This window comes from Rhinopithecus roxellana, chromosome 8 (assembly GCF_007565055.1).
Source record: "Rhinopithecus roxellana isolate Shanxi Qingling chromosome 8, ASM756505v1, whole genome shotgun sequence".
NCBI classification, from domain to species: domain Eukaryota; kingdom Metazoa; phylum Chordata; class Mammalia; order Primates; family Cercopithecidae; genus Rhinopithecus; species Rhinopithecus roxellana.
In genome coordinates, this window is record NC_044556.1 from 26682393 (window position 1) to 26698438 (window position 16046).

The following is a 16046-nucleotide window of genomic DNA, read 5'->3' on the forward strand; positions in this document are numbered from 1 at the left end:
CCTACACCAGAGTCCCCCGTGTATTATTGCTGGTATCCATGTGTAACAGATAGTATTGGGCACTAAGCTGGAAGATAATAAATAGATGTAAGATGATGATTTACAGAAGGGTGCTTAGAACTCCTTGAACCGGCAGGAGGAGAAAACGGTGCTAATACAGGGTTGAACTGTCAAACTAAAAATCCCTTTTTTCCTTTCTCCCCAGAGGGCAATTTCTCCAAGACTTAGCTTGCTTTCAGCCTTATCATCTGGAAATTGGTGGTTAATTATGAAAATTCCTGATCCAAAATTTCTGTCATATTTTTCCCCTTTTGGTTGACTTTCTCTAAAATATATCTCATTTTTAGTGAAAAAAAGGTCTCATTAAAACTATCTTTACTTTAGGAGTCTTTGTGCAACTGTTTCTGCTCCTTTTTAAAATCCTCCCTTATTTAACTGAGAAATTTAATGATATTGTGGTTCTAACTAAAATCTGTAATATTTGAGATTTTAACAACAGCAACAAAAATTCTAAAATAGAAATGGGAAATGCCAGTGAATTGTTTGCATGATTTCTTATCACACAATTGTTTTATTTCATACATTTCTCATTGACAAAGGAAGAAACAAGTCTAGAGAAAGTGATAGTGATAGATATATTAAGGTGATTAATGATACTGTTTGGATGATGGCTCATCTGTATCAAATGAAAAATAGGTTGTTTATTTATCCAAGACGGTGCTACTTTTTATCATTCTAATATTAAAAATAATCACAAGACTGAAGCATTAACTAACATTGCCAAAAAATGGAAAATGATTTATTTAAGGGCTCATCTTAGGCCAGATGTTACATGAAAAAATGAGTTGCTATTAAAGAATGAGATTTTTTTCTACACGTAGGCCAAGTAAACTAGCCCTTGCCTTGATCTCATGGCTCCATCAGCTTAACATAGTGATTGAGCACACTGCCTATTTAGTTATACTAGTGAGTACAAATCCCAGCTCCACCACTTGCTGGCTGTGTGACATGAGGCAAGTTATTAAACTCTATTGTGCCTCAGTTTCCTCATTTGTGAGAAGGGATCCAAATAGGACATATCTCATAGAGTTGTCATGAAGCTTCAGATGCCTAACACATAGTGTGTGCCCCATAAATGTAAGCTATTATTGTGATCATCAATCTGGAGTGTCCCTTTGCCAGTTATTTTGTATTCAGAAGGCTTCTGAAAAGATATATACATTAAAGAAAAAACAAGAGCTGCCTGATTCATTTCTCTGATAATTCAGTCAATTTATCACCCAGGATAGGGGATACTGGGGGGCGGGGGAGGGGAGAGCAGAAAAAATGAGTCCAGCCGTATGGAAGCAAGAGTGTGAGTTGTTCTCTGCAAGGGCTTTGCTATATACAAAGCAGTAAGATGCAGGAGAGAGTCTCTCACCAACATGCATTTGAGGACAAGCCCTGCCTCTTGCGGTGGTAAGACCTTCTACAAATTACTTCATCTCTCTAATCCTTGGTTCACTCAAAAATAAAATGTTCTAATAATTTAAATGAGGTTACATATGTAAAATACTTAGCTACAAGTTAGTGCTCAATTATTATTATTACTCTCGACAGATAATTGACTTTTATCAGTCAGTTTATCACTCAGGAAAGGGATATTGCTCCTTTTTTGTCAATAATAATAATTATTGTTATTACTTTTACCTTGGGAGATAAGATAGAGTGGAGATACATGGGTAGTTCAGACAGGGAGAGACCAGGAGCTGTAGTATGAAGGCACAGGACACATTTAAGATGGTTTACAAAAAGAGCAGTGGTCGGGGTCTTCAAACACCAGCTGGGCCCTTTCCACTATCTATCCCTCCCAGAGAACTGCCAACTGTCATATTCACCAGTCAGTCAGCAAGTTTTATTGAGTCCCTCCTACGGACTGGGCACTTTTCCAGGTGCCAATTTTAAAACGGTGAACATGACAGGCAACAGTCCTATTCCTAGTTAGCTTACATTCTGTGAAGATCCTTGGATAATCAGGTGAGCAAAGAAGCAGGGAGGATAATTTCAGATTGCAAAAAGTCAATAGGTTAGATAGGGAGTGCTGTGGGAGAATGTACTGTAGCTAGAGGCGAAGAAAGGCCCACTGAAGAGGTAAAATTTAGCTAGGCTAGAAGGAAAAGGGGCCAGCCTCATAAGGTTCTCCGGAAAGGCCATTCCATTCAGAGGGTTCTGCATATCAAAGATCTTGAAGTGAGAATGATCTTGGCCTCTTCCAGGCCCATGTGGCTGTTGCATCTATGAGACCATGCTGAAAAGGGTAGCAGAGCCCAAGGCTAGGAGGAACTTGTAGGCCAAGCAAGGGAAGTGGATACCAAGTGCTGCATGAAGCCAAGAAGGGCTTGAAGCAAGGGAGCAAAGTGATGGATTGACCATACAGTCTCTTGCCATGAACTCGAAAAATTACCAACTTGTAGCCATGTAGACTTTATAAGACTTGCATCCATTTATTTATTCTTGACAACAAACCAGTGAGGTGATTGAAGTAGGAATTTTGCTCGCCTGATTTTATAAATAAGAAAGCTAAGGCTTAGAGTGCCCAGGTTTCCTAACTTGATGCCTCATCCAAGCAGAGTAAAATCAGTTAGTGGCAGAGGTATGGGGTCCAGTCTAGGTTTTGGGATTCCAATCCTGACTTCTATCTCTTACAAAGAATTCAGTTCACTCTTCCTATTTATTCTATTAAGTATATTTTTTAAGTTTTGATTATTTTTCTCCTGTTTGTTTTTCACACCTTATGATTCCTATTTGATTTCCCATTAGGTCCTGACAACTAAGGGTAAACTCCTAGGATGTATGTGTTAGGCTTCTGTGAGTGGTAATAACCCCAGTGCTACAAGAATCACTGAACGCATAAATATGACATGACTCTCTTCTTGCCAGTCCCTTCGTGGAAGTGCACGCTGAGCTTAAAGAGAAGCCTAGTGAGGGGTTCAGACTGGCAATGTAGACAGAAGCATTTCATCAACATCTACGAAGATTTCATGGGCCCTTCCAGACCTTGCCACAAACTGCGCTTATTAAAACAACAGGCACAGTAATTTGTGCTGTATGCTAAGTGCAACATTTGTGATTCAGTATTTGTGATATTTACAGTTTTCTACATTACTGGACCAAAAATGCACAGAACCCAGAATGACAGCAGTCAAAGACAGCTTTGCATATGTACTCTGACCAGGAAAATGAAAGGAGTTTCTTAAAATTTAATGAGAGGTAGAAAGGAACACTGGTTCTTTTCAAAATTTTAGTATTGACAGTACTAGTAGTGGTACTTGTAGTGATTTAGCAATAAAAGTTAGATATATTTGGGTGTAATGGTAAAGAGTTAGGGAAATTGAGCTCTATTAATCAAACAAAATAAAGAAAATGTTCATTAACTGCATAGTTTGTAAGCGTCATTTTTTTTTTTTTTTTACTGTTTGTTAGGAAGATGGAGGCATGCACTGGAAACACTAATTCTAATTATTACTGTAAGTGGGAGTTTTTGGCACAAGGTCAAGAAATAATAGGAGAATGTGTGAATCTCACTATTGAGCTGCAGTAAGCCTAATCATTTGAATAAAGCCAGTTGTTTTTTCTTGGACCGTCTCTGGGCTGTTCAGTGTTCTGGATGAATCTAACACAATCAGGCTGTTCTCTGGTGTATAACCACTTCCTGCTGACTCAGGGCAACTTACTTCCTCTGCCGTTTATTAAAATGAAACATTCATATTAAAACCCCATTTTTTATTGATGACCAAATGTACATTAGTAATGACATTATTAAAACTATTTTGTTTAAAATGAACTTTCACACTAGCGTGTTGCAAAGCGGCACAAACAAATCTATCTGATTTCGCTAGAGATGCTTTAAAAAGCTTGCAGATCTTTCTGGCACTATTACAGAAGGGGATTTGATGTGTGTTTCAGGAGACAATCTAAGTTTTTATGGCCATAAAAAATGAATACTGTTTCCAGTACTTCACATAGCAAATAATGTATAATTTATAATTTTTCATTAACATGCAAATGTGAAATAGTGTCTTCTATGTTTGTGTCTACTAATAATCTATTAAATATTTAGAGGCATAGTGAATACTAAAATATTTGGTGTGAGTACTGTTTAAATAGATTTTTCCCTAATTTTTATTTGTTTGTTTATTTATTTATTATTTTTTACTTCTGAGATGGAATCTCACTCTGTCTCCCAAGCTGGAGTGCAGTGGCACCATCTCAGTTCACTGCAACCTTCACCTCCCAGTTCAGGTGATTCTCATGCCTCAGCCTTTCAAGTAGTTGGGACTAAAGGTGCATGCCACCAAGCTTGGTTAATTTTTTTTATTTTTAGTAGAGACAGGGTTTCACTATGTTGGCCAGATTGGTCTCGAACTCCTGATCCTCAAGTGATCCTCCTGCCTCGGCCTCCCAAAGTGCTGGGATTACAGGTGTGAGCTACCTTACCTGGCCATGTCCATATATTTACATATGTAAAAATGTGGGAGAAACAGATAAGCAAATAATCAATTTCGTAATGGTGTTTGTAAAATAAGACAATAACCCAAATCTTTATATAGTTCTTGTTACTTTTCATAACATTATCACATAGGATGTCTTGGCCAACCATAGCAACAATAACATGAGGCTGATATTCTCCTCATTTCATGGATCATAAAACTAAGCCAATGATTAACTGGGTTGTTTTGTAAATATTTGGCCATCCAGTCAGCACAATGTCCTGGGAGTCATGCTTTATATTTCATTGCACTTCATTGCTAAATAGAATCTTAGGTATAAGATCAGAGTTCCAAGGTTTTAATACATATATTTGGTTAAGACCTTTACATATAGTTTGCACTGGCTATAGAATCTGAAATTTTCAGTACTATTTCTAGAGTGCCAAGAGTCTCCATTGGTTCATCCTACAAATATTCATTGAGTAAAGCATTATGCTCCTATGTGCTCAGCATTCTTACCAGGAGCCTGATGGGAACCAGAGATGAATCAGACACAGACATGACATCAACAGTAGAACAGTAGAGTCCAGAAGACAAGCTATGGAACAAAATTACTGTAATAAAAGTAGTATTGCATCAGATGCCATTAAAAGGGTACAGAAAATGTTTAAAGGAAAGAAAGAATGCTTTCAGATGGAGAGAGGATTTAGGCAGACTTCACTGAGGACTTACGGCTCCAGGATCCAGTGATTGAAAGAAACCGTTGAAAATCTAAAGCCCAATCAAGTGGTGTTTTAAGAAGTTTAATCCTAGAGGCCATGTGGCAAACTAGAGGGAGGAAGGATGGTTAGCTGGCTATTAAAGTATTTAGGAATAAGGGAACAAATTCTCAAACGAAAGGATGATGGAAATAAATAGAAAAGAAATACTTCAAAGTCAAAATTCTGGAAAAACTTTTAGAACCAAACACTGACTGTTTTCAATAAGGCATCAGCGGGGTGTCAGTAGCGACTTGGAGTTCAATCAGGATTATGGCAGAATATTGAATCCCCTCCTTCCTCTCTTAGTGTGTTCTGGGTTTTATTTTAGCTTTTGTTTTGTAGAGACAGGGCCTCGCTGTGTTTCCCAGGCTAATCTTCAACTCTTGGTGCCAAGTCATCCTGCCATCTTGGCCTCCCAAAGTGCTGGGATTACAGGGCTGAGCTACTGTACCCGGCCCTCTGTTCTGGGTTTTTTAATTTCTCTACAGTGACAATTTTATTATTATTGCCTTCAGTGTAGTTTTTATGGAATGTCTGGTTGCATTAGGATACTTAAAAGAAATAAATCTGATACAAGTGAAATTATTCTTACAAGTTATATTAATGACTTGATACAGCCCATGTCTTCAAGGAATTTGTAGTTGAATGAAAATGTCTTTAATCTCTGTACTGGGATCTCCATATATTCAAAGTGAAATTGAGGACTGGGTTACCTTTTGACAGTATAAGTCCTCTACTCACAAACCTCGGCAGTTACTCCTTTGGCCAAACCTGGAGACTGACCTCCATTACAAATTTTAAGCATATTAGAAATAATCTAGCAAATTGAAGTGCAAGTAAAGGAACAGAGAAATAACTACAAATATTATACACATTAGAAATATCACAATGGTTTAAAATCCTCCCAGACTGCATTATGAACCTGTTTCAAAGAGAGAGTACTTGGGTAATATTTGAAGCCACAGGTATGATATAATCCTTGCTACCCAGATGGTGTTGCCATTCCAACAGGTCCACTGCCCTTTCTCCTGCTGATGGGATTCTCTCTAGTAGAACTGTGGCTCTAAAGATGTCTTTATATACCCACTGGTGAATACTTCTGTGCCCCAGTACACTTTTACATTTTTAAGGCTTTCTTATCTACCTCTCAGGGAAGCCTCCATGCTGTACCTTGGCTCCTAGACATTATGTCACAGTCATATGCACTATCATAATGAAACATTTATTGTAAAGTCATTTTCATACTTTATAAAGTGGATTTGTGCTTTGCTTATCTGATTAGAATGTCAAGAACTTCTGTACAACATTTCATTCAAGTATTCGAATGATATTTTCTTTGGGGTTTATCTATATCACTAATTCTTAATTACACATGATAATGGGTATATCATTCAGGGTATAATCAGAGAAACAGAACACCTGTATGGTGCCTGGTATATGGTGGGCTCCCAGTAAATAATCATTTATAATGAATGAATGGTCTTCTGATACTTAGCAAACAATATGGATGTTCTGTGTCTAGGATAGGAAAGTCACCATGAATTCATTTTTCAGTGTAACTACCATCTGATGTACCCATGTCAAACATATCAAATCTCCTTTCATGACAGAATGCAGTCTCACAAAATGAAAGGGAAGCACAAAGCTAAGTTACCTTTACCTTAGCTTTACCAGAGGACTGATATCTTGTCTTGCAAAATTTGCTTTACTTTCATACAAAATAAACAGTAATTCTCAAATGCAGATAAGCGGACTAGGATTGGGTTGACTAGAGGGGTAATTTGTTTCAAAAAACATAAAGAATGATAACGTTCTCATCTGAGAACTGCTCATATTACCACTGCCATCGAGTTTCAAATTCAGTAGGTATGGGGTAGAATATAGGGCATAAGAATCAGCATTTTAATATGGTTCCCCTGATAATTGTGTCACAAAGCCAGGCTTAGAAATCAGGGGCCTGCAGCATACAAGACTGGCATCAAGATCATTCACGGTTTGCAGCGCATCAGTGATGGTCGGGGGTAGAAGAACATGGAAAGCCATGCTCCCCAGAATCCATGGGGCTGATAAAACTTGTGAGAATTTTTTTTTAAATTGCATATAGAAGTTGAGCAGAAGAAACTTGTTGTTATAGCCACATTAACAAATCACTATTTTTACAGACCAACTTACAGCTCATGAGAAAGGCGTTTTTATATGAATGGCCTTACCACCATATGGTTGTTGTGAAGTCACTTGTCAGCCTAGGACAAGTAGAGTGTGATCTCACAGAGAAGCTCATGGAGTCTCGTGAAAATCTGCTCAATGGCGAGGGGAGTCAGAAAATGTTTTAAAAGGACAACTTTTACCCTGATTATAATAGCATTTTAGAGGATTTTAAGTGTGGGAAGCATAGATGTGACAACATAGTACATCCAAGGATAGCTAACAGAAATGTATCAATAGCAATAACAGAATTGATGACTCAACAATGATTGGTAATTAGGTTTTACAGTAAGCTGCATAATATCGGAGAAATGAAGATATTGTTAATTGTTTTTAAGAGACTCCTCAGAGGCCAAAAATGATTCCCTGCCTAGCCTAAACAAAACCATAAAGGAAGTTAAGCTGTTGGCACAGAGAAGTGAATGAGCAGCAGGAATCTAGATGTTCATCTTTTCCTTTGTGAAGTCCGTACTGTGTGCAAGATCCATGGTTAAGATGGTAGAGGGAGTAGGCTTAGGTAAGTATACTGTGCCAAGCATACTTCCTAGAGTGTGTAAAATGAACACTGCCAGCTTCTAGGTGTAGCTCTTCCTAGTTAAACATAGAATGGAGTGATGTCCATAAGAATACAATCTTAGTTCTTCTTGGCGGTGATACAAACAGCAGTTTTATGAAAATTAAAAATGACCATCAAAACATGGGAATACAAAATACTATTTAGTTAACAGACTTTCTCAGATAAGGTAATCAACCTATTCAATAAGTTGAAAAAATATTTCCATTATTTTTCTAGATTTTCTTGTCCTGTATATGTGTAATGATCTGACAGTCACAAATACCAATAGTATAGCATTGATACTTGGAGTCACAGTGTTGTTTAAATTCTTACTTTCAAAAGAGCATAATGTCTGCCAGGCCTGAGTTTTTTCTTTCTCTTTTTTTTTTCTTTTCTTTTTTTTAAGTCTCATCCTATGCATTTGTGCTGATTTGCTGATTTACATATCTCCACTGTTGAAAATCATATCTGTTTCTTAGGCCCAATTTTCAAGTTCCAAGCATTGGCAGTGTGACCACAAATCTCTATGATCTGATGCTTTATTTGATTTTTGTGTGTTTGTTTTAATGGAAGTGTAGAAAAGGAGGGAAGAAGGGAGGGGAATATTTGATTTGCTGTCTAGCCAACACAATTCTAAAAAGCATTAAGCGGAAACTGCTACAAGTGTTTATTTTCTAACTCTTTCTTGTATAATGGGAACAGTCAAAATCTGAACAAGAGTCGATATAAGAGTTGTGGTTTATGATAAGCATATCAGCCAGTGGATAGACTAAACCCCAGTGACAGCTGTGATGGTTCTTGGAATCAGACATCCTTCAATAACGTGTTTCCCCAAAGCTTATAGACACTGTTGTAGAATAGGGTCAAGGCTTATGGCAGATGTTGAATGTCTCTGAGCTACGTGAAATTTCTCTCTGTGGATACGTGCCTAACAACCATTACATCAAACCACAGGTACGACGAAGCCCATTTTCCTCTTTGACATGATACTGTTGTTATTCTAGAGGCAAAGCCTTATGCTGTTGCTAGCTGAAAAAGACACTAAAAGCTGAAAGAGTGCAGGCACAGAATTGGGAACAATTGGGCTATACTGACCATGAAAATATAAAGCAATGATTTTACCCAGCATAAACCACATAGCTCATTACAGTATGGTGTCTTGTAACAAGGACACCTAAAATAACAATGATCATTGCTTAAAAAGTTAATTTTGTGGAAATTCTTATAATGTTAGCATATTTCATAGATATGATTCTACCCAACTGTAACCTTTGTTATGATAGCAAATGATCATTTTTTTTTCATAGAAAAAGAAAACCTGACTGCTTAATTGATTTATTCATTAAAGGAAATCTTGTAATTGAGCAATCAGGCCAGGTTTACTATGAGTGTCTGATGAAAGAAAGTAAGATGATAAACAGCAACGGGTCAGATGGCTTCCAAATATCAGTGAACGTCCATAATACCTATTGAACTACTTGTAATTCATCAAGAAATACTGGATGGATAGAAATTCTCTTGGTACTGGGGAGACAGCTAAAAGAAGTAAAAGTAAAATTTCTATACTCACTAGGCATTCTTGGAAAAACTAAATCTATTTTAAGAATAGTAACAGGAAAATTATAAGAAAATACTAAGAAACAAAAATTATAGGGCTGACTCAAATTATTAATAATGTTAAAATGTAAAGTTGCCATCTTAATAGTTTATAAAAATGTTATACGTTATCTCATTTTATAAGCACGATAATAAAATAACTTGCCTTTCATCAATAGCATACTCCTATCAGATCCTGGGCGATAATCCTATCTTCTCACCACCAGAGCACTCTTCTTTCCATACTTCTCTTTCAGTGAGCAACAGAGAAAGTTTAGAAAAGTGTAGTAGAAAAATACACCTGAAATTTGATTACAGGATGTAAATGCCTTTAACCCTGAATATCAGGTATGATTTACTCTCCAGGGTTTGCTGACCTTTGGTGGGAAATAATCTACCAGACCTTGTGAAGAACCAGGAGAAGGGTAACAGACATCTAGCTGCCTGTTTTATTAAAGACTACTTCAAGGAGGAAGAAGAGTTTTCCTGAAAATTGTCCAGAGGACCCAGTTCATAGAAGTCCCTTTGCAGGTTGGCCTCTTTGTCTCCTACATGGAAGGAAACTATCATGTGTTCTCAAACCCCTGCTGTCACTTTGCAAGATGTATCTAGCAGTTATCAAAAAAAAAAAAAAAAAGAAAGAAAAAAGAAAAGAAAGAAATGGATTTTCTAGAAACTGCTAGAGAACAGATGTCTTGAATAGGCAAGACAACACTTCACATGATATATGTTTTACTTTTTCCTGATGCTTTGTTTTGTTTTTGGTTCAGCGAATAAAACATATATTCTCCTACATGCATTCTCACAGACCAGAAGCATTATTTTAAAAAGTTCCTTCCAGGCTGAGTGCAGTGGCTCACGCCTGTAATCCCAGTACTTTGGGAGGCCAAGGCAGGTGGATCTCTTGAAGTCAGGAGTTCGAGACCAGCCTGTCCAACATGGTGAAACCCCATCTCTACTAAAAATACAAAAATTAGTTGGGCATGGTGGCACACACCTGTAATCCCAGCTACTTATGAGGCTGAGGCAGGGGAATCGCTTAAACTCAGGAGGTGGAGTTTGCAGTGAACTAAGATTGTGCCACTGCACTGCAGCCTGGGAGACAGAGCAAGACTCTGTCTAAAATTAATAAATAAATTAATAAATTAATAAGCTATTTTCAAACAGAAAAGAATATCCAGGTTTTAAAAATCAGTCTGTAATATGTTGTTACGAAAATATTTATATAATAGTGTACATTTTTATTTTTCTTTGTACTTAATTTTTCTAAGTATTTATCATTCTAATATGGGAATAAATCATTACAAAGCATTACATTTGAATACTTTAGCAACATTAACCAGTAACCTCAAAATATTGTTATAACTTGAACTTTTTTGTGATCATTTAAAAAAGAAGTATGCATTTAAGTTGCTCCATGATATACTCTTCCTGCTGTAATCCCATTAACAAAGTCTTTAATTCTAGAAAACAAAAGACTTAGAAAGCTTAACATTTTACTTCCCTTTTTTGAAAAAAAAAGTTACATATATAAAACTTTATCAGAGTTAATATGATAAGCTAAGCAGAAAAGTTTAATATTATTTATGGTTTCATGAAGTGTAACATGATAATTTGGGCCTTACCTAGTAATAAATCTAGTTTAAATCCAAGTTTTTTCTTGTTTTTGCTTCCCCCTCACCTCCCAGTGTCATAACAGAACTCCTGTAAAGATGTGAAACAGATTTTATACTTTCTTCCCAGGAAATATCTTTCCTGATATTTCAGGAAAAAAAATCTCTCACCATTTAGACAACGAGTATGCAAAATGGGAAGTGGAAACTCAACACACATTTCATTAATTTGATCTAAGTAAATATCCTAGAGATAACTCAGTCTGAAATAGCCACACAATTTCCAGCAATGCTGTGTTTCTTAACAAATATAAAGCGCAATGTTAAAGTCACTTACGTTCTCTATTGCAGGAATTAAATTATTTGGGTTGGTTATCTACATGGATCTAATTAATGGTCAGAGTGCCAAGTCTCCCTTCACTTTGTAATGCATAGACCTAGCCTTTGTTCTGTGCCCCTGAGCATTATGGTAAAAAATGAAAGCAATTAAGGAGTTTCTGGGAATTATCTTCTTATTAAGAATGGCAAACTCATCTGGCATAAAGAAAAATGATAGTAGAAGGCTGACAAATGTCTAAAAAGTGGTAGCTAGAAGCATAGAGATGGAAATGAAGATGAAATGGGGAGAAGATAAATATGAGTGTGATCTTCAAACAAATGCTTATTTACATTCATCCTTTCGACAAACATATATTGCATGCTTACCAGGGTGAGATCCCAAGTTAGGCACTAGGAATAGAGAAGGGAACAAGTTAAAGTCTCCATGACAAAAGTGGAAGATTACAGATCTATGATTACCGTAGATTTAGAAGAATGTAAAAGAGGTGGACAGGATAGGTATTCTGGGGAAAGCATAGAGAAGAGTCTCTGAATGATCAGGAGAGGCTTAGGAAATGCTTCCAAAAAAAGTAATGTTTGTTCTGATCATGAAGGATGGTGTTGTTAGCTGGTTGCCTCTCACAAAAGAGAACTTGAGGCAGATGGATAAATACGATTTACAAGGAGAAAGTTATGTGCTTGAACTTGGCATGTTTAGTGAGTGTTAATGAGACTGTCTGCCAGGTGGGTTTTCTTTCTTTTCTTTTCTTTTCTTTCTTCTTTCTTTCTTTCTTTCTTTCTTTCTTTCTTTCTTTCTTTCTTTCTTGCTTCTTTCTTGCGTGCTGGAGTGCTTTCTTGCTTTCGTCTCTTTAGTTATATCGATCGGATCCGGGCGCTGATTTCCTGCTTGCCTTCGTTTTCTAATTCCGCTGAATGGTAAGCTATCAATGACTTCCGGTCCTTTTTCACTTCACGTCCCTCCTTTCCTTAAGTTTATTCGGCCTTGCCTTCTTCCGTCCTTCCTTACTTCTCCTTCCTTCCTCCTTTCCCTCTCTCTCTCTCTCTCTCTCTCTGCTCTTTCTTTCTTTCTTTCTTTCTTTCTTTCTTTCTTCCCTTTCTTCTTTCTTTCCTTCTTTTTTTCTTTCTTTCTTTCTAAAATTCAGAGATAGGGTCTCACTATATCACCCAGGCTGCAGAGCAATGGTGTGATCATAGCTCACTGCAACCTCGAAGTCCGGGGCTCAAATGACCTTACCATCTCAGACTCCCGAGTAGTTACAACTACAGCACACATAACTATGCTCAGCTAATTTAATTTAATTTAAGGTTTTTTTTGTTTTTTTTTTTTGGTAGAGACAGGTTCTCACTATATTTCCCAGGCTAGTCTTAAACTCCTGCATCAAGCGATTCTCTTGCCTCAGCCTCCCAAAGTGCTGGCATTACAGGCGTGAACCACCAGGCCCAGCTCAGGTCGTTGTAACAGAAGAAACTGGTAAGTCAAGAGATAGACCATGAAGGAACATTGAATTGAGTCATGAAGGTTCTGAATTGAAGTTTAGCGCATACACATAAGTCCCTTGGTATTGGGTCAACTTTCTTGCTGAGGGGATTTTGTTTTACAGGCTGATGAGAGTGGTAACACAGTGTAGTGGAAAAGGCACTGAACTCTACCACCAGCCTAAGCTACCTGGGGCTCTAGACAACAGTCTCAAACTCTCCAGACTAATTATCTTCATTGCAAATGAGGAGGTTGGACCAAGTGATCTTTAAGATTGTTTGGCTTGAAATTTCTGTGGTCTTTTTCTTCATTTTGGATCCACTGCTCTATGAATAGAACTAATGAGAGGCTGCCCTTGCCCTATCTCAATACTGAAGAGAGAAAACAGTGAGTCACATGACCAGATTGAGCCAATCACCTAGTTAGGTAGTGATATCGTCCATTTAATCAGGTTTTCTTGGAGATGGAATTCTGGTTATAAAACCACACAGTGTGTTGATTTGTGACAGAAGCCACAAGAGGATGGTACACATGGGAGGAAAATAATTAATTTCCACACCTCCTACTTAAGCAGGAGTCCAGCTATGTAGAATAAGAATAAAAGTGAAATATTATAAGTCCATCTGTAGATTTTGTTTTTTTACTGAAGTGGGCCAATAAATTTTAACATCACTGCCAACTCAACTTTTACTTTTTAAAAAAATTCCAGTAAAAAATTCACAATTTCAGCTTTGTGGTGGTTTCAATTTTAAAAAGAGGAAGGATGGGGGAGTCAGAGACAGTTTCAGTCTCTGTGAGACTGAGCTTTACAGTTTATCTGATTTGAAAGTAAGACACCTCAATGCAATAATATTGTACAAGGTAACTTGAATTCTGCATTCACAGGAGTATTTTCAGCACTTCTGACTACTGGTTTGGCACTCTGACAGGAAATATTTTGAGGCTTCTACATGGGCAGCACAGCCATTTCACATTAATCTTAAAAAAGCTTTCTGGAAATTATGGATTTTTGCTTTTAATTTCAAAATGAATATGTAGCACACATATGTAAACTGTGAAGCGATCTCGCAAATTCAAGTGGAAGAAGGACTATTGTCTATGGAAGAGGCTAACATTTTAAAAGCGAAATAAAATAAGTAAGATTTGTTTAAATAGGTGTTTAAGTTAAGACTAAGGACAACTTGGAAATGCAAGGGGTGCTTCATAGGAGTTACTCATAGATAGTCACATGAGAGGTAAAAAGTAAATCGGTGCAGAGAATGGACAAGTTAACTCCACAAAATAAGTCCTGCCTTTTAGTCAAGAACACCCTTAACATTAGAATTAAATGCAGACATTATGTTTTCAGGTCACAGAGTCAATAGAGTGACATAGGTCAAATTAATTTTATCACCTCACATCAGAATGGCTGACAGAATTAGAAACTATATAACATCTAGAAAAACATTCTTGAGATGACCACTACTAAATAAGAGCTAATTTCAGTCTTTTAGATAATTTGCATATAGCAATGCATTCTAGTCTTACTCATCATCTCAGATTTATCTTAATCATGGCGTGGTTAGAGAAATCAGTACCATTTTATACAACATTGATTGGTGCAAACTGACTGATAGTTCTAAGTCCTATACTTAAGTAGATGGGCTCAAGACCTTCATTTGTTTCTGTCAAAATAATTCTGGGAAGTTCTGGTACCAATAAAAATTAGACTAAATTCTAATTTGAATTGTTTTTAGTTAAAAAAAGAATCCATTTCATTACAGTGAGATTTTTAACTCTTTGTGTGTGTGTGTGTGTGTGTGTCATATGCACATGCATATACATTATATTTAAATATATTTAAATATTACAGAAGGTCCTGACTTATGATGGCTCAACTTACAATTTTTTGATTTTATGATGGTGCAAAAGTTCTGTGAATTCAGTATGCTCCCAATGTAAGATGGAGTTACCTTTGGAGAAACCCAACATACATTAAAAATATAGAAAGTCAAAAGCACTTTCAATTTATGATATCTTCAACTTGCAATGGGTTTATCATTGAGAGCATCTACACAGTATTAGAATATACTGATAGATTTCTGGTATGCTCAATAAACATAGTTTTCTTTAAGCATATGGAAAGATTCATTTTAAGGTATGAGCATAATAAGGGTGTTAATTCTTTTGTACCCGAATCTATGACCCATTCATTTATTCAAAATTGTATTGTTAGCTTAATATGTGCTAGCCACCTATATCTTCTGCATATATTATATTAGATTGTGTGTTTTTGTCATCACAAAGGCTTCAATAATAAAACCATATGATTGTAGCAGAATAGTCCATGTAAAATACTGATTATTTATTTTCACATTTACCAGTTTATCATAAATGATATCACAAGGGATGCAGATGCAGAGATGCATACAGTAAGGTATGAGGGAAGGTACAGAGCTGGCTCATCAACCTTACCCTACTCTCAGAAGCTGACCTGTGCACTGATGCTTATTAATGTATTTTTTCTTTATGAAATAATTATTGGGTGGCCGATATATGGTAGATATTGTTTTAGGCATGAGGAATGGGGTAGATCTGTAAACAAATCCATCAAAATCTCTTCCTTCACAGAGTTTATATTTTGGTGGAGGAGAAACTGTAAGTTTTATGATTGTGAAGGATGGTAGTGCTATGGAGAAAATTAGAGCAGGCTGAACAGGGATGCAGAAAATTGGTGTGGGGGTGGCAATTTAGAATAAGACATTAGGATAGACTTCACTAGATTGACAACGAGCAGTAGCAATATTAGTAATGCACTCTCATTCCATTTATACTTGGTTAAGTGGTTAAAATATTCAATATTGAGCAGCTAAGTAGATATTTCATGTGGTAGCCTTCTAAAAATCTCAATGTCCTAACACCTAGAGCCTGCAAATATTAACTCATATGTTAAGTGATACTTTGCAGATGTGATTAAATTAAACATATTGTGATGGGGATATCATCCTGGATTATAAAGGTGAGTTTGATACAATCACATGAGTTCTTATA